The 19325-nt window shown below is 37.6% G+C and overlaps 1 protein-coding gene across 9 annotated transcripts in view; it reads right to left on the reverse strand.

Annotated features, from left to right (window-relative positions):
• Positions 1–19325, reverse strand: part of CDKAL1 (CDKAL1 threonylcarbamoyladenosine tRNA methylthiotransferase) — a 421562-nt gene that overhangs the window by 71884 nt on the left and 330353 nt on the right. The window lies entirely within an intron of this gene.

A 19325-nucleotide genomic window follows, 5' to 3' on the forward strand; every position in this document is an offset into this window, starting at 1 on the left:
ATATCTCTGAGAAAATACCAAATTAACATGCATTTTTTTACTAGTGTTTCTTAATTGTCTGACTGCTCTCCAGCCTCAGCCTTACACAACTTACACATTACTCTCTTCCTTCTTGTCGGCCACAAGTGCAGTCGTTCTTCCTTCTACTACTACAAAAAGAAAAGGAAAGAAAACAGCTACAAAAAAAATCCTGAAGTTGATTGTATATGCTGTAATTCGGTAGTTCATAAGACAGCAGCAAGGTAGCAATCAGAGATTCCTTGTTGCTTTAAAACTCAGCTTTGTCATCTTAACCTATAGCACAGCTCAGGAAATCCAGGATTGCTCAGAACATCGAAGTAAATGAAATGGGTAGCAATACCCTATCCTTCCGCTGATTTTAAAATAGTGGTGGTGTAGCCCCAATGGTCTAAGGATACAAGAAAAGCAAAGTTCATAGGGTAAAGTTTTGTTTGTTTGGTTTTTTTAAATAAAATGAGATTAGCTGATATAGTTGGGAGAAACAGAGGAGCTTTCAACAGCCTGAGAGTTTGTCTGTTTCTTCTACCAGGAGCAATTTCTCTAATAAAAGACATTAGCTTTGCATACAGACTGTCTCTACAAACTTCGCAGTAATCCTTATCCAGAGAGCTTTCCCGAATGGCAGAAGGCACATGGCCTGACCAGGATGAGGCTTATTTAACATCCGTTCTATAGATACGAACTTCACAGGTTTTCATGGACTTTCTGACATTCTCCATCCAATATTTTCTTCCTGCAGAAACGTGTGGAAATTGAGACTACTGCATGTGTCCTCTACAGTGACCTGCAGCTCCACAATGGCATTTAGCTGAGGTTTTCAGACAACTGTGACTAAACTGAGAGCTATTACTTCAACCTGCATATTTGAGATTTGATGCATGACTTCAACAAATTTCCTCTTCCATGACACTGTGCTTGTGAAAACGGTCAGGGAGGTGCTGTGTTCGTATGCTCTCTGCATGAGGTTTATGAAAGGCCAATGAATTACCCTGGGCTTTTCTGAGGCAGCAGAGGTCTGGCTACTCACTGAAACATACAACAGTTAAACTTGGACAAGATGGTGCAGAAGAGGAAAATGGACTTTCATGGAAGTTTTATATAAAAGACAAAAAACCCAAGCAACGTCTTTAAAGGTTTTCTCATTCAAGAGTCCTTCCAGATAAAACAAGATTTTACATTGTATTAGTTCTAATATTCTCTCGTTCGGACACAGAAATAAAATCAATAATTTACTGTGTGTCCACAAAAAGACTTTGTATTTAATTTTACCCTGCAAATATAAAACCAAACCAATTTTACCTTGTGTACTGCAGTTAACTGGAAGTAAATTTTACTTCAGAAGATACAAATTACAATGGATTAACTGCCTGGTCAAGCAGGAATAAAAAAAAGGAAAAAAAACAAACACCAAAATAAAACTAGTTCTGAGATTCACCTATAAAACCAAGTATACAAACAAAGTTGAAGGCTGTGACAAAAATACTATAAACATCTGGAAATCACTGGTACGGCTTTAAGTCAACGAAGTACAAGCACAGCAGGAAGCTGCCCTTTTACTATCTAAATGCAGCACGTGGGGGCTGTGTTAGCTGTTTTCTATTGCTTTGCAGAGGTTTGGTGCATGCAAACATGGAGATGATTTGGAACAACTAGTATATGCCTGGAAAAAAATAGGTAGTCAATGATTCAAATGGCATGTAATTTTCTTGGGGTTTAGGATTAGGCAGAAGCAGCCAACTAATTACAGATTCTGTTTGTTTTAGCTGAAGGAACAATGAAGGTTTTAAAGTTGCTACATTCATCACACATTTTTCAGTGCTGTGTGACAAGCAATATTTATGTCTTTCCTCCAAGTGAAGCAGACACTGAGTCTGGTAGGTCTTTTTTTACTGTCTAAAGGCATTTGTTTCTTCACTTGCTGGTTTTCTCATATATAAGTCTCTTGAGGTATATCTGAAGGCACACTCACCTTGGTATTCATAAAAAACATTTATATGGGTCGCACCATTTACAAGGGCATTTCCCCATTCACACCACTTTTCGAGGAGAGGGGCCAGATGTTAAAAAAGTCACGTGTTTTTATTATTGACTACAACGGTTTTGTGTGTTTTTTAATCTGTGTTTTAATCTGTTTTTTTTTTTTAACTGACTGCACTTGCAACACTGCTCCTTTCATCACTAGCACTTTTTCTAGGGTCCCCATACTTGCAATATTTCACTGAGAGCAGAGACAGCATATAACATATATAGGCACAGGTTCTTCTCCATAAAATACTTTAAAGGAAAAGCAGTAAAAGGTGGCAAGACCCTTTTGTATTTTTTAAAACAGGAAACCTAAGTGTATTAAAGGAGCAATTTTTGCTCCTTTCTGGACCCCAGAAGGAACTTCTCCACGGTCAGGATGTGTGCAGCATGCTGTGGGAAAGCCCATCCAGGCTCTGTTCAATGCTGCATGAATGTGGGGTCCCTTCTTATGAAGGGACATAAGATTTACTGACTATCTCTACCCCTTGTTTCATTCTGTCTTATTAAAGTGGCTATTTTATTTAGCCAATTGTTGTCAGACCATTTCATGGAGATCCAGGAAGAGGCCTGCACCATTGCTACCTCTCTCTCAGCTCCCTGCTCCACTAGGAACAGCACCTACTGTAGATACAGAACCAAGCATGCAGAGCAAGAAATATCACACCTGAGAACACCTTCTTGTCCTTCAAAATAATCCACTCCCCCAGCAATTCCTGTATGAAATTCTTAAAATATTTTTTAAAAATTTTCAGGAACAATAAAGTACTTAATTTCACTTGTATAAGAAAAATACTTCATTATACTAAACAGACACATTCAAGATGAAAAACTATTCACAAGATTTTCAGCAAAAAATTCTAAGTGACTGAAAAAGTTAGTGAAGGTAATGATTCCCCATCTTGTATATTTGTGCCATTACAAAAGCTTTCTTTGCTTTACCTATAGGGTATCTAATTTCATAAGGTAGCTCTTGTTCAGTTCGTAGATACAGTTTGCTGTCATTTTGTACATAAAACCAACCACCATATAACTGGGATTCATGGCTTCACACGCTGCTTTCATTATGCACGCTCACTGCAAACAGTTTCAGTGTGGGTATCACTTTCTTAAAATAAAGTGTTTAAAAATAATTAAGTCTTTTATGTGAGGTCACCTTTTCCCAAGGCACAATGTGATCTTTAACTGACGCTGGAGATCCTGTATCTCTGATAGAAACACTATGACTGTGTAGACTTTACAAAAATGCTAAAATTAAAAAGTGAAGCAGGTGCTTCAAGTTTCTGCAGAGATGTGCAGATTTTTGGGTCTATTTTTGAAGTTCCTATTCATTACACTCTTCGTAAGACAAAGCCCTGCACAGAGCCAGCTGGGTTTCAGGTACTTTTGCTGCTGTCCAATGTATTACACTGTGAAAGTGGTGCAGCATAATAATTCAGGGGCTGAGGCCACGAGTACAGTTAAACACTAACTAACAAAACTGAAGATGAGGAAAATATTTGAAAGTGGAAAAAGCAGCTGTAAGACAGCCAGAAAAATACGACTTCACCGGGCATTCTGGAAAAAAGCAGCCTACCCTAAATGAATTTCGTTTATGTGGAAGAAAATAGGACAGATGCATTTGAAAAATTATCCAGTAATTTCAAACCTCACCATGCTGAAATTAAGAAAAAAACCCAAACCTAAAGACACTGTCCGCAACATACCACCAGAAAGAGGAGTTCAAAATACCGAAACAAATAAAACTCCATCTTGACCACTCCTCACCCCCCGATTATTACAATACCTTTAAAGTCTTCAGTTGTAGATACATAAGTTAAAGATAAGTACTTTATTGTGGATACAAATTACTGTGCTGCTTAAGAAGATTTTTTTTTTTAATATAGCATGTTTGTATACAGACTTGCATTTGTGGCATAGCACAGCACACACAGCAATAAATCTGTAATATTTGTATACACACACTTAGGTGTAAGCCCAAATTTACACCCCCAGAGACAAGGGATATCACTACTATCAGAGCCTCACTTGGAACTTATCCATCTTTTGAACAACAGATTAAGTACTATTTTTATTTCCTTGGAAAAATAAGGTAAAATTTATCATATTCAGGCTAGAACAGGATGGCAGGGTTCACAAGACAGATGGTGCCTGAGTACCACACCAGTTGTCACTTTGTTGTTCACTGCTGAGGAAATACAGCACAACTATAACTCCTGCCTGGTATTTGACTGAGACACAGAAATACATGTCAGCCAAGTCTTCTCCATACATTCAGACATGTGCACATGCCTGATATTTGTCCTATGGAATGCAAATTTCTTTTCCCCAACAAATAAGCTGCTAGTGATTTTTAATTATGGATAATTTATCGGCATCGGCTTAGAAGTCAAAAGCTATTTTACTTCCCAGAACAAAATAGGCTGATACCTTATTTTAAATATTTCAGTGCAACAGGGGTTTTGGCAAGACTCTGAAAGAGGAGACAGTTCCTCAAAAATCACAACAGCAATACACACAGAGAGGTATTAATTGGTAATTAACTTTCTCTTCTCATTGGCTCTAGGTTTTTCTTTTTGTGGAATTATGTTCTCAGAACCATGGTAAGCTGTAGTGAAGGAAAAAAAAATACACCAGCGCACAGCAGATCTCTTTCTGAAGGTAATTTTGAGAGCATTTTCAACAGAAATGACGTATATGCATGTGATATAATGGCATATTATCTACCACTAAAGACAAAATAGCTTTCTTGGCAACAATATTATCCTATTTCCGATATGAATAATTGTATTACTTTGCTTTAGATATGAGGCATTACAAAGGTTTTACAGTAAGTACTTTCACTTTCCTACTTCCATGAAACGTTTTGACGTACAGGCCCAGTAGCTTACCAGACGCACAGAGCTTGCACAGTGTACACAGTGGCCAACAATTAACAGAGGAATGTATGCTACATACCCGCAGAATATAATTGATAAAGGGCTCCCCCTCCCCTTAAAACTACATGCATCACAAGAAAAGAAATTACTCAAAGACAGTGTTTATACAGGAGTTTAAAAGCACCAAAAACCTGTATGAAGTCTCACAGAAGTAAGAATCCTTTGAAAGAATTTTTAAAATTCTTCACATTATACTCTCCCAGGTTATTATTCATATAAAATCCTGTAGATTTTTAAATAGAAACAAGCAGCATTTTTAAAATAACTACCAACGGTATCTGTTTTCACAACCCAAACAGCCTACAATAAATTGACATCATCCTTTGATACAATGTTACTAACAATCAGTATAACAGCAAAACTAGATGCCAGTATATTAAACAGCCCTTGAAAGGAGTCCATTAAAGCTACAAGCCTGTATGGTGATGCTGCTATTTCAAGTTGCAAGCTGGATAATGAGAACACCGGGGAGCAGCATGTGTACTGAAGGCTTCTTCCGAGCTTGAGGATCCAGGCTTTTATGAATAGTCAACAGGGAGCTTAGGAGAAGATACCGATTATGCCTGTTGGCAAGACTTTAACTTCTTAACTTCCATACTGTCTCTGAGGTAAACTGTAATTACAATGATTTAGGCAAAATAAGGTGGGAGTTCTACATCTGGGAGGCGCAAGGCAAAATTACTCAAGAGCAGTTGTTGATTTACTAGAGGGCTGTAATTCAACACTGGGCACAGCCTCATCAGTAGTGCGGCCATGAAGATTTTTTTTAAAATCCTCCCTGGCACGCAAATTAAGACGGTGCTTTTGTAATAATGATTAAGCAGGTTTTGTTTATCCTAATTTTCAGCATCTATACTTAATTTAACACAGATTATTGGTGAATTATGACCTTCTCAACCGCAGATGTCTATTTGAAAAAGCTGTGAGACTGTAAACAAACAAACAAGCCTCGCCTTTAAAATAAATGTACAAGAAAACAGGAACATGCTAGAGGATGACAACAGAAAAAGCGGAGTTTTGCGGAAAACTCTGGAAACAAACAGATGTGAGACAGGGCGCTCTCAGCACCTGCACAGTGCTAGACCTTAAGGGGCTTTATATCTTCCATAAATACAGTGACTGAACTTTCTAAAATCTTCCCCAAGAACTGTTTCTTGCTGTGGTATGTCAAACAACTTTCTAACACGCCATTAGTTTTGAACTCTAAGTACAGCTTTAAATTATAAAGAATTCATGCCAGATGTCTCAAAATAAACCTCGTCTACTCTACAGAGAGACATCATCAAGCCTGGCAGAAATAAAATTAGAACAGGAAGTTTTGCTTTAGTTGGTGGGTTATGGACGAATGTTGCTCCACCTTGCTGCGAAGTTATACATGGAATTCTTCTGTACCTCATTCTTAAGGTATTTTCACAAGCAATCTAGATGGAATAATAAATGGGGGAAAAAAAAAAAAAAGATTCCAAAGCACCTGTAGCTCTACTAATGAGAATATTGAGGAAAAGTGAGAGAAAATGGGGCAAAAAAAGTAAAAACAGAACAAGAAACAAAAAAAACCCAACAATAATGCAATTTATAGCTGTCACTGAAAAAATGGTGGCTCTGATACTTCCACACCATGTGATTGGTGAGGAATACCTAAACAAGCACACCCAGTGTGACGAATACATACTGGACTTGGGGATATAGCAAATGTGTTTACTGGATTTCTTATGAGGAGCATAAAGCATTGCTGTCTGCCCACCATGCCATGGACTGTTCTATTCATAGCAGTACAGGTGGAAGGAAATTCAGGGCAGCTTCTCATCCCATGGTCTTTGAAGATTTAAAACGTGAAGACTTAGTAGCTTCTGAAACATAAGATCCAGCTCATTGCTTCAATGTGACAGGGTATACCATAGGACAAATTTTTCCCTTAAGTCATACTGTAAAATATCACAGAATGAAAGCAACCTAATGATCAGGAATATTGATAACTGCTTACTTGTAAATTAAAAATCCACATAAAATCTGGAACACTTAACAACTGCATGTTGGCTGATTAATTCCTACACATGTATTGGGAGACTATTAATTCTGCTAATCCAACAAAACAATACCTTAAATATGCTATTGTAAAACTCTATCAAAAGCTCTCAATATGGCCAATTACTGACTTTTGTATATTGTATGTGTAATTAAGATTCTTAAATTTTCCCCAAGATGTGAATTTAAATATGAGAATTTTAAGATGTTCTGCACACAGAGAATTCAAAACCTGATGACATTCTGTTTCAGAAGCCATTATCTCAAGCTATGTTTATAAAGAAGCAAGGAACTCCAGCACATCACCACAGCAGCCGAAAGGGAAATTTTAAGGTTTACTTAGAACACTTGATATGCAACTCAAATGCTTCAGAAGTCCATTGCTCCTAACAGAAAACAACATCAACATAAGGCAGTGACTATAAACAGCTGATAGAAAGCAAAATAAAAAAGGAGTTAGAACAATAGGAGTAAAATCAAAATATGGGCATTCTTAAGTAGATATTTATTTAGAGAACTGTTAATCCCAACACAACTGTATGACAGGACTGTTGTTCTCTCTTGTACGACTGGGACCTATAGGAATGAAGTACAAGAACACATACATACATGCGTTTTTCCACATACATGTACTTATTAAACAATCCTGTCTAAATTTTCTTAGTTCAGAATATGATTAATGCAGCCTATCAGAAGCCAGATGGTGCAAAACCAGAGCCATCAATCAAAATGAAATGACCACTGAGTGCTATCCAGAGCGATGTGCTCTCAGATGGAATTTCTGGTCACAGACCCTCACATGTGATGTGCAGGGGAAGGCATAAACCTCGCGGCACTGCCCCCGAGGAACGGCCAGAAACACATCAGGCTTTGTTAGGCAAAAAAACTGCAGAAAGTGGTGGCACTTGGTGCTGTAGACTCTGACTGAGAAGGACTCTGCAAGCCAAATATATGTACTTAAATAAAAAATTAAAAGCAAGCTCTTTAATGAGTTTAATAATGTTTGCACTGATGACAGTATCTGTCAAACTGTGCACTTGCCATCTGATGTAATATGGGATTGTGCCATACATTAACAAAGCAGCTGCCACTGTCTGTCTGACACGTGAATTGGTATTCAATGTCTGTTCCCGCACTGGACTTACAAATGGTTCATATTTTTAGCTTTACATTAGACATTTTCTGCAAATGTTCTATGTAAAATAAGGTTGGGGTTTGCAATGTAAAACAGTGATGGCTTATGTCTTGTAAGGTTTTGTACCAGGCAGGCCTTTTATATAAAAAATAAGCTTGTAAAAATAAAAGGCATGAAGGAGCATAATTTGCCATACACACGCCTCATAAATGATGCTAGCAATATTAAAGAAGATGTGAAAATGAGCAGCAGTAAGAACACATAGGTATTTTTTCCCTGGAAAAAGCATGACAGTATGAAATAAAGGATTTGTCAGCATGACTGCTTGTATTTGCAACCTGAAGTGTTTTGTCACAACACCTCTCTTATGTGTGCTACATATATCAAATTGCACAGAAATATATTTTAGAAAAAAAAATCTCGTGCTGTGTTTTAAAGACCTTTGCCAACTACTTGCATATCCGTCTTTTTTTCTGTAAGGCTAGATAACTAGGTATGACTATAATGACTGTATGACGAATGGGTGAAAGAAAAATTAAACATGACCTAAAGCAGAATTTATATGAACTAAAATGTCATCTTTAAAGAGCAACCTCTTAGTTGCTTTCAGTGATATTAGAAAATGCCACATTTATCACAAAGAAACTGTAATGCTCCTATTCCTTTAAGTAGATATAACGCCCCTGTTTTTATCCTGATGGATCATGAGATAACAATCCTTAAATCTGCCATTGGCCCCAGAAGCCTCTTATACTTCAGATACTGCAAATCAAATAGAGGCAGTCTCTAGAATTACAGGAAGAAGCTACAGCTTCTTGGAAGGATGATTTTTTTGACATTGGAATCTCACCAAAATTTGAAAAGATGAAGTAAATTCCAAAGATGGCTGCCATACAAGTCTCTCAAGCTGGAGCCTTTCCCTCAAAAAATGCAGGGAAGGATGGATAATTTATTTTACCTATCTTTGGATGGATACAGTTTTTTGGATGAAAACTGTTTTATGTTCATAAAATATCAGAATACAGAAGAAAAAATACAAAGAACATGTCATATTTAAGGAATGAAATATGCTTTGTTAACGTGCATTTATAACAAAACCCAGGTTTGTACCTCTCTTCCTACTGACAGCACCATTCCTTCCTTCTAATACACTAAAGCTCAAAGTGCAGCTGGAATCAAATCGTGTTTTACATGCTTTCTTCTGCTCTGATCTGGGACCTAAACCTCCACAGTATGTCCGCACTGCAGAGTGAACTCAAAGTCTATTGACTCTGAGCCTCTACCCTGGAACTAGGTTTGGAAGCCTTTCAAGCTTACTCTGATTTACACAAATGGAGTATATGTGAGCATCTGAGTAACCTAACTGAACGTTGCTAGTTTAACTGTAGGCATGCATACTAAATCACCAGAGCACTGACATCCTTCAGTGCTCATCCTGCAATTCGCGAAAAGGATGAGCAAAAGGGTGTTTTTCAAGTTACATCTGAATACAAACATCCCCCATCCCTTAAGACCATGAGCCCTTCACTCAGACACAAGCAGACTGAGGGCAAGACCACTGAGAGCATGTTTGTAAGAGCCCTAAAATTTCACATGCAGCTAGGTGCTTTGCTGCAGGTGACAATCACCTAGACTGAGTACGCAAAATCCACATTTGCGAGCAGATCCTGACACTCCTCCTCCAGCTGCTCTTCAACGCAGAGCACTCGAGCTCACGCCGAGAGTGGCCTAACTGCGCTGTGCCGACAGACAGCAGGGGAACAAGTCTCCTGTGCAGAACAATCTAAAGCCCAGATCTTATCTACAGTTTTGCATGGTCAATTTACTCAGACTTGTCTTTTCATCTGTATGATAACTAACCTTTCTTCACTCTTTAAGTGGCATATAGTACGGACAGGAAATTGTAACACAATAAAAACTAAAGGAGTGTTTCTAGTTCCAACAGCTTAAATGACACCAGGAGATGGAATCGTAGCTGGTGCTGACTTATTCCAAATCGGGAAAGATGTGATCCTATCCTTCCCTGACTTGAAATACAGCAGATTGTTTCTGGATGATACTTGGAATCAATCTCAGGTCAAATTTTTTGTTGATGATGGGTTTTTGTGTACGTGCACGCGTGCGCGTGTATATGAAAGGCTATGCAGAGGAATATTAAGAAAGGATAAGGAGATCAACATTTCCATACTCTTATTATCCGACAGAAAGCCAGAAAATACACACCTGCTTCACAGCTTTGTATCAAAGGGTCATTAAAACAAGCTTTTAAACAGGAATAAAGAAGAAGAAAAGTAAATGGAATATGTTCACTCCATGCAAGAAAGTAAAAAATCTTACCCAAGATTTTGCTTACCAGAAGATTGCCTAAAATATTCTGGTAATAAATGCACTGATGCCAACTTGGTTAACATTTAGAACTTTAAATAACATGTCAAATTAATTCAAGTACACAGAAAGACTGTAGAAATTTTATGAGCAAAACCAACTATTGATCTCCAGTGAGAAGACAGGGAACAGAATGTAAAGCTAGTTATCATACCAATTAGTGAAGTTCCCAAAACATGGGTGCCTGGATATGTAATTCATTAAAAGCAAGCAAGCTCAAGAGATTGGTCATAGGAACACTTAGGTCAATAGCAAACTTTAAATTCTTGAATAGTGGTGAATTCCGCTACCAGCTTTGCGGTGGGTTCCCACGACATTGCGCTCATGCGCTGCTCCACCTGTGGCACTGATACCTTCCCCTCCAACAGCAACATGGTCTCCCACAGCAACTTGAATGCCATGACAAAGTACAGCTGTAGAACTAAGGGGGTCCATGAAGAGGAAAAAACCCAAGAAAAATGGAAGGGCAGGTGAATTAAAGTAAATGGAGAGAGAATACAATGTTAATACCTGAAGAAGTTATTAAACAAAGAATAGTTAGGCAGGAAGAAACAGAAACAAGAAAGCAGACTACACATAAAAGAAATACACTTCTTTTTTCTTTTGAGGGGGGAAGAAATGGCAACAGAATAAAAAAAGAGGGAGGGGGAAAAAAAATGACAGAAGGTGAAAGATAACTGGGAAATCCATTCCACTACAAACTGCACACCCACAGGTACAGATCAAATGAGATGTTAGGGAATGGGAGAAGGAAAGCTACCTGAACTTCATCTGAACTTGAAATGACCACAGAACTATTAGTTACACACTCCATCACATTGCCAGCACAAGATTAAAGAGAGCTTGAGAGAAATTTTAACAGGGCCAGGCCTGTTTACTTTTTGTGATGCCAAGGTTTTCCAGCAACTAATTTTAGAAAACCTAAAATACCTATCTTTTTCATACTTTTGCATCAGTACCACAGTAATGATGGACAAGGTACATAAGCGATACAAGACATGCAGCAAAAGGTAATGCCTTTCTCCAGAAGATAATAAGAGGATTATTGCGCCTCAAACAATTCGTTTTACTTGAGTTTATATGACAGGTATTTAATGTCACCATAAAACTTGTCTCTCATTTTATACTTCAATATTTTTTTGAGGTAGAAGATACTTATTTGAGGCAATCTGCTATACCAGGAAGCATTTGCATGCTGTACCAAGGAGAAAACCAGTGAAGTGAATGACCCTTATTTTAATGATTATTTAACTGAAAAAACATATAGGTGTATTTGCATGAGGGGGAGCGGTATATGTGGATTACATCAGCTTATTTCTTGAAAATGTTCTCCATTCATTAATAAATTCATTAATGAAGGTATTTCAATAATACATTGGTACCTGCAAAACCTTATTCAACATCTAAGCCCATGCATAATCATACAGCATTACCTTTGTGCATAGATGCAAACGGGATTTGTCAGACTATTGTTAACTGTTTTTTAGAAAGATCATTTTAAAACAATAGAAAAAATACCCGTTTAACCTTAAACAGAAAACGCCTCCCTTCTGGTTGATAATTGAGGTAACAATCCCAAACAATTGAGTTAGCATCAGACAGAGTTAGATGCTTTAAATATGCAATTAGAGCAAAATTACTAGCACTGAATACAGTTTTAACTAAAGCATTAAGCATATACACACTACCTGTTTGTATATATTTTAGGTTTTGTTCACAACAAAACCAACAAACAAACAATTGGTTTTACAGCAATAAATTCAGGAATTGGGTTTTTTTTGGTGTCTTTTTTTTTTTTAAATTTTCTTTATGCAATATACACTTCAAACAAGATTGCAAGTCTCTTATCCCAACAGTTCAGCTGTAGAATTAAGACAGCAGATACGTCTTTTTCCATGCCGTGTATTCAACAGAGAAGTAAGCCCTTTTGTTGCACTGCCTTCCTTGCTGCTTCTCCTATTCTCTACAAAGCCCTGAAACAATTCCTGGTATTTGAGCAGCCATTTCTAAACTGCCTATCTATTAGCTCGCTCTGTGTTACAGACGGCACAAACTTCAATGCAGCTAAGAGTTAAGTCAAGAAAAAGCTTTTCAGGCCATTAGATTTTCTTCGCTATCATCAAGTAATGTTCAAGTGTGCCATTAGCACAAGGCCACTGCACTGCTCTTCCAAATAGAAATTGCTTTTCTCTTTCAGTAGTCGTCTTTGAAGCCTCACATCATACCAAGAGCACGAAACAGCTTTATGTAACCTCCTCCAAAAAGCAGTTCTGAACACGAGGGAAGGGAAAAGAGAAGAATGGATGTAGGTTACAATAAGGATGTTTCCATAAAACGCGGTCATATCTGACATCTGAGCTATTAAATTAAACCCGAAATCTATTTTGAGGCAGGAGACAGCAAAAGGCTCTGTCTCTTTTCAGCGATAACCTAGAAATCTTTTTCATCTTACAGAAGAACTATTCAAAGCACCTGCTTCAGGAAATTCAGACTATGGCTTATATCACAGGCATTGCAACCTCACAGTTGCCTTATGATTTAGTACAATGCTGTTCCTGGGATAAATGGAAAGCAGCTTAAAAGGATTTTTGTTATTTTCCAGAATCATATACCCAAGCCATTACATAAAAAAATCTGAAGGCTGAGACATTATCACAAACTACTTTTTTTTCTGGTTCAAAAGTAAAACCTACACATTCACAGCACTTCCACTGCACATGCACATCTCAAAAAACACAGTTAGTATCCCAGAAACATTACTGTCCTTAGGAAAAAATAACAAGAATTGCTTGTGTTTTTCAGCAGTTCTGAAATTTTCCATTTCCAGACTCCAAAAAGCATCCAAACCCAGTTTTTGTAAACGTGCTAGTTGCCATGCCTCATATGTGAAACAAACCACTTCCTAATGCCAGTGGCTATGAAAGATGGCCAGCAACAAACATGGAAGTAGAAGGTGGCAAAGCCTGGGAGGTCAGGAACTACTAAAAAGGTACAAGCATAGATTACAGAAAGATGTAGATCTCACCCGCCAGACACGTTTAATGCTGCAGCTGTGCTTTAGTCTTTCACTAGCTTCTTTTAAGAAACTACTCTCATCGCAACAGTTTCAACTCTACAAATGCCCAACATTTCAATTTACATGTCCTGTCATGTAATCATATCATACCACTGTGCAGACACATCTTCAAAAACAAAGTTTTCAGGATCTAATTAACAGAGTAGTATGGCGATGCCTGCCATTATAAAGTTAGCCAACATCAGGCATTTTAAAGATGCTTCTTTCAGTAGACATCAGAATTTCTTTCGTTCAATTTGACTTATTTGTTAAGGATGCCAGAAGGTCCAGCTTCCCTGAACATGGGAGAAAAATGAAAGGAAGCAGCTCACTGGTAGGAAAACTGGTCCCAGCAGAGGCACTGAAGTTCCCATCTCCCCGTTTCTGCTGTTTAACTAAGCAATCCTTACCACGGTGAAGATAGATTTGCTGGTTCTTGGTGCCGCCACCACCACACTCTCCATTGCCACAGCCTGCGGTCCCCAGAGGCCACCAGCTACAGCACAGGGGCCAGGAGTAGTGCAGGACTTGACAGGCTTTGCTACCAGAAGCCAACTGAATCCAATCCCTCACCCCTTACCTGGGACTTCCTTCTCGCTTTTGGATACTTCATGTTTCACACAGGTGCCCATGACGATTTGCAGACAATGACACAGCCTTGGGCATTGCTATGATTAATATTTTGTGGTACTGCCAATGAAAACCACTCAGACCATACAGATATGCCTCCATAGGCAGTGCCAAAAGAGAGCCAACCTGTTTGATAGTGGCTTCTGTTTGTTTCATTATTAAAATAGTTTCACCCCCTCATTACTTGCAGCTTCTTTCAATGTGTAGTAGTATCATTTTTAAATTTTTCTGACTTACAAATGCTTCTCTGCAGAACCCAGAAGAAGAAAGAGGTGCCCTACAACCACAATTTAAAGATGCTGATATTATTTTCCATTAAAAATTGGAGCAAGAGTCTGTGCACTATTGAAACAATTGGTTGAAAAAAAATATCATGGTAAGTCTGTGACAGCAACCATTAGCACCTTAACTTTAAGGGTAGCCATACATAATCTTGTTATTAATCTTCCTTGAGTTAGTTATGTGCACACCTAACTTTACCAAAGCCAGTGGAATACAGGACATTACTCCCCTGCCTCCTGAAATTGCTTACCAGGCTAAGAGCTAGCAAAAAACCCAAACCAAACAAACCAACCAAAGAAAAAAACAAACCACAAACCGCCCCCCCAAACCAACCCAAACCTCCCCAAAACCACAACAAAAAAAGAAAGCTTTTTGTCAGTTAATTGTGTACCGTAATACAATGGTCCATATAACTTGCCAATCACACAGGCATTGACTATGGGGTTTTAATTTTTTGAGTGTCTTAACATTTCAAGAACATTTTAATAAAGAACATTTTAAGGCATGAAGCTTAAAGATCTTACAATTATTATAGCAGTATTGCATCAATCAGAGCACGTTCTAAAATAGTAATGTATTTTTATCCTGAGCACTTCCAACTTGGAAAGAAATATCTCAAAAAACTCCTTTCAAATCACATGAACGCTGACTTTATTTCTTACTTGGTTGGACACAGCATATGCTAAAATAAATCACTAACACTACGAGACATGACCTTATTTTTTCATAGATCATGCCTTATTCTTGAGCAAGAGAATCAGGTTGCAAAAGGCAGAAACGAATCCAGATCTGAGTTTTAAGGAGAACTCTCAGAGGATTTCTCACTGTAACAGCACAATGCTGCCAGAGGCATGTACGGACATGCCCTAAGGTCTCTCTGGCTAACCTCTCAAGAAGGCTGAGCAGCAAAACGTATAGTAGTTGTGCTATACTTTGTTTACTATATGTAAAAAACATTCTTTTACAGAGCATAAATCGAGGATTATAGTTTTAAACAACTGCTCCAGGGCTCGAGTGAATACGTAACTCATCTGACAAAAAGAAGAAAAGGAACTAGGGCTCTGTGCTGCTGAATTTGGACATTTTCTGCATATTGAATCCTGAAGCTCATATTAAGCTTCTCAAACCTGTTGTTTTGACCAGGTAATGTGCTACTGCAACTGCCTTAATAGCTTTCAACAAACTGGGTCACAAGTTTTAAAGGGCAAACATTATTTGTGAGAAAGACACTAAGGGAGTTAAACATCCGCTGCAGACAGAATAAAATCCTTGCTGTTTGCAATGTGGAACCTCACAGTGTTCACACAAGAAAGATTCAGCAGAAATTACTTGTGTGCAAACATAATCTTTCATTAAATGAGCTGGGAAGAAAACTGGCCAGATTATAGCTAAGGGTAAAAAGAGCACTCAATTATCTACTTTTTAATTCGAAATCACTAAAACTGACAAGGTACAGCTTTATGAGGATGTCATTTTTATCTTATTTTTCTGATGGTCCTAGAAAAAGATAAACCGTACATATAATTGGAAGAGCTGTTCTATTGCTAACTAGAGAAAAGTTACACAGCAGTCAAGAAAGCCAGACTATACATACTCTTACTCTACATAAACACAGGAAAAATCAATTATTTCAGAACAAGGAATGGCTTAATCTACAAATAGAGTTCTATGTATTTTTACACATGCTAACCGAAATAAGTTCAAACAAATGGCAAACACCCACTTGGAACAGCTTTTCATAATCAAGATATATCTCGGCATTTCCTAAATAATTATATACTTTTGGAAAGCATGAGTTTGAGAAGATATTTATTTATTCTAACAACAACAACGAAAAATATCTGAGAACAGTGAACTTTTTGTATGTGTCTAACATCTATAGTCGCATAGATTTGCCAGGCATTCAAGACTGATGCTACAATGAGCTTTGTCAGTGGCACGGTATCTGAAAGACCTCCAGTTCTATATTAGGAGGCTCTGCAAGCACTATGGTGACACGAGGTGAAAAAGAACAGGACCAAATTCCCCTGGATAGAAGCATATGACCAAAGGGTAATTACTGAGATTTGCTATCATATTAATTCATCTGAGCAATGAAAAGGGCAATAGGATGATAAACTGTAATATTTAGGCATTAAAGAATACAGGAGCTTACTCTTCTGCTGCTATCAGCAGAGGCAGAATATCTCCTGCTCTTCCATTCCTTTTGCATAGAGTTTAAAGGCTCTGCCCCCTCTGTCACTGAATTAAGGCCTCACTAGACAGAAGATAAGACTCCATACCTGGAAGTGGAAGGAAAAGGAAATCCTTGCTTTCCCCCTCCTTAAAAGAGCTGGCTTTTCACCTGGGAATGCAGAACCACAGACATTTAAAATGTCTTTCAGGATGCAGCAACTTGCACTAGATAGGTAAATATACATTGAGGTAACATTCCCAGAAATAGCTACTATTTCTAATAGCTATTGGTCTCCTAACCGAGCATAAATAGTAATAAGGTTAGTAAGGTGAGTGTGCTTACTCCATCAAAATATCACTTTTTCATTTAATGAGTGAAGCACAAGCTTAGAAGAATGAACGTTTTCTGATAATTTTTTCTCTTTTCTATGCAATATCCCATCGCAAAAGGATCGACTACTATCAAACCTCGCTAGACAATCTTGTTTGAGCCACTGTAGTTTATGAGCTTCCTTTTTACATCTGTTTTAACTAGTAGTACCAACCTCTCACTTATCTTTCAAGGTTATCTCTTTTCTTCTTTAGAAAGGTTCTCAGAGAAAAGCCTTTTAATCAACCAACTAATAATCCTGGAAACCAGTAATTCAAGTCATTCATGCCATGCTCCTGCATCACCAACACTTTCACAAAACCATCATAAAAATCTCCTTTTTACATAGACCGAATATAATCTACAAAATAGCAAACAGCATTCCAACCCCCAACCCTTCTGCCATGTAAATCAGCCAAACAGAACCAGAGTAAAACTAATGTAGACCCCCACTTGAAATAACCGTATTTTCAACTAATGTTGATTACTGTTAGATTTAATATAAAAATTAAAAGCCCTCCCCTGGACTGCCATGATTGCGAAACTAACTGCTGAGGTAGAAATTACAAGCAGAGCAAGAAATCCGCAATGGATTTGTTGCAGCCACTACAACAGGAAGTAGTTAGCAGAAGGAAAACCTTCACTGTCAAATGGAAAATAAGAAAAGATCATCTTTTTGATAAACTTTGATTTGTCCTTTTCCCCTGCTTTTACTCTCAGATATGTAGGCAGAATGTGCTTGGAAGGAGCAAAAGCGGATCTTCAAAAGTCACTCATCAAACAATTGTGCTACTTTTAATAATTTATTAAAGGTCCTAAAACAAAGATCAAAAGGGAATATATCTGAGCATTTATATTCAAATTCCACATTGCCTGATGACTAATTTGTAAAGAGTGCACAAGTCTTCACAACTGAAGCCAAAATCATTTGAGGATACTTTGATTTAATGCCACAAAGGATATGAGCAGGAAGGCAGCAGGAGTTACAAATGGCCAAGCTCCATTAAAAGTGCTAATAAAAGAATAATGGAATTTCCTTGTACTATGAATAAAAAGTGTTTGGCACAGGAGAATTTAGGCACGGAGAGGAATATCAAAGCTTCTGGTTCATCAGTTGCTTCTCCTTATTAGATCTTAATTGACTTACTATTACATTTACCTTAAAATGCTTCAGCTCAAAAAAGTAATGATCCCATTCAAAATCTTGTCACATTAATTTCCTGTATTCTTCATGTTTCTCAATTTTCACAGGCCCTTAATATCTGCTTTACTGATCCTTGTAAATAATGCAAGTCCATCTATAAAAAAATACTTCAAAGTGACAGATTTAACTTGAAATTATATATAATTATTAAAATTATAGAATACACCTGCTGTTTGACAGTGGTCTTTTTAAACTGTAAATTTTCAAGTTGCTGGTAACTCTCATAGCAGCAACTGACCTGACAAATTTAATTCATTAGGATTTACACAATATATTTCTTTCTCAGAGACATATGTGTATTACATACACACATATGTTGATACATACAGACAGGGGCACATACATACACTTCCACCACCGTCTTCCCCTAAATATAAAACCTACCTATTTTTTCCAATATATTGGTACTTGGTACATGGCCAGGAAAAGAAGGGGTATAGTTCAGAACTTTCCTTTGAAATGTATAAACAAAAAAAAAGTTTCAAATTTTTCTTTTTTTGAAATGGATACTGGCAAAATCAAATACACTTTGCAAAACAGAAGCAGCAAAGACAGGGATCTCATGCTGCTGACAAACTGTTAATGGATTTAGTGCACTTGTTTAAAAAAAACATGCCCACAGATGCATCCACGACAGGAGGAACTCCCCGAAAATATTTACGAACCTACTTAACTCTCCTTCATTCTTCTGCTTAATGTTCTCTTTTGCATAATGTCTACAAAAACCCCATGACAAAGAGTTATAGCACAGAAGTGCTGTGATCACTGTCTCCTGGTTCTCCAAAATCTTCTTGTAACAGCTTTAATTTTTTATCTCACATTGCAATGGCTTTAGGGAAGTGATCTTCTTTTCTTACCCTATATTATGTGGCTTTCTTTACCAGTGTTCCCAGACTTTACAAACAAGGATCAAGTTATAAGGATGATGTGTATTTCTTCTTCTTCCCCCAGACAACCATCAGGCTTGTTAGCAAAGCAGCCTCTTCCAGTGGTGCTTCCAGAATCAATAGGTAATTCATTAGTATCGTGTATCTCAGGGCCTAACTGACACAACAGGCTAAGCAACGTACTCACGGGTAACA

Source organism: Phalacrocorax aristotelis, chromosome 2 (assembly GCF_949628215.1).
Source record: "Phalacrocorax aristotelis chromosome 2, bGulAri2.1, whole genome shotgun sequence".
In the NCBI taxonomy this organism is placed as follows: domain Eukaryota; kingdom Metazoa; phylum Chordata; class Aves; order Suliformes; family Phalacrocoracidae; genus Phalacrocorax; species Phalacrocorax aristotelis.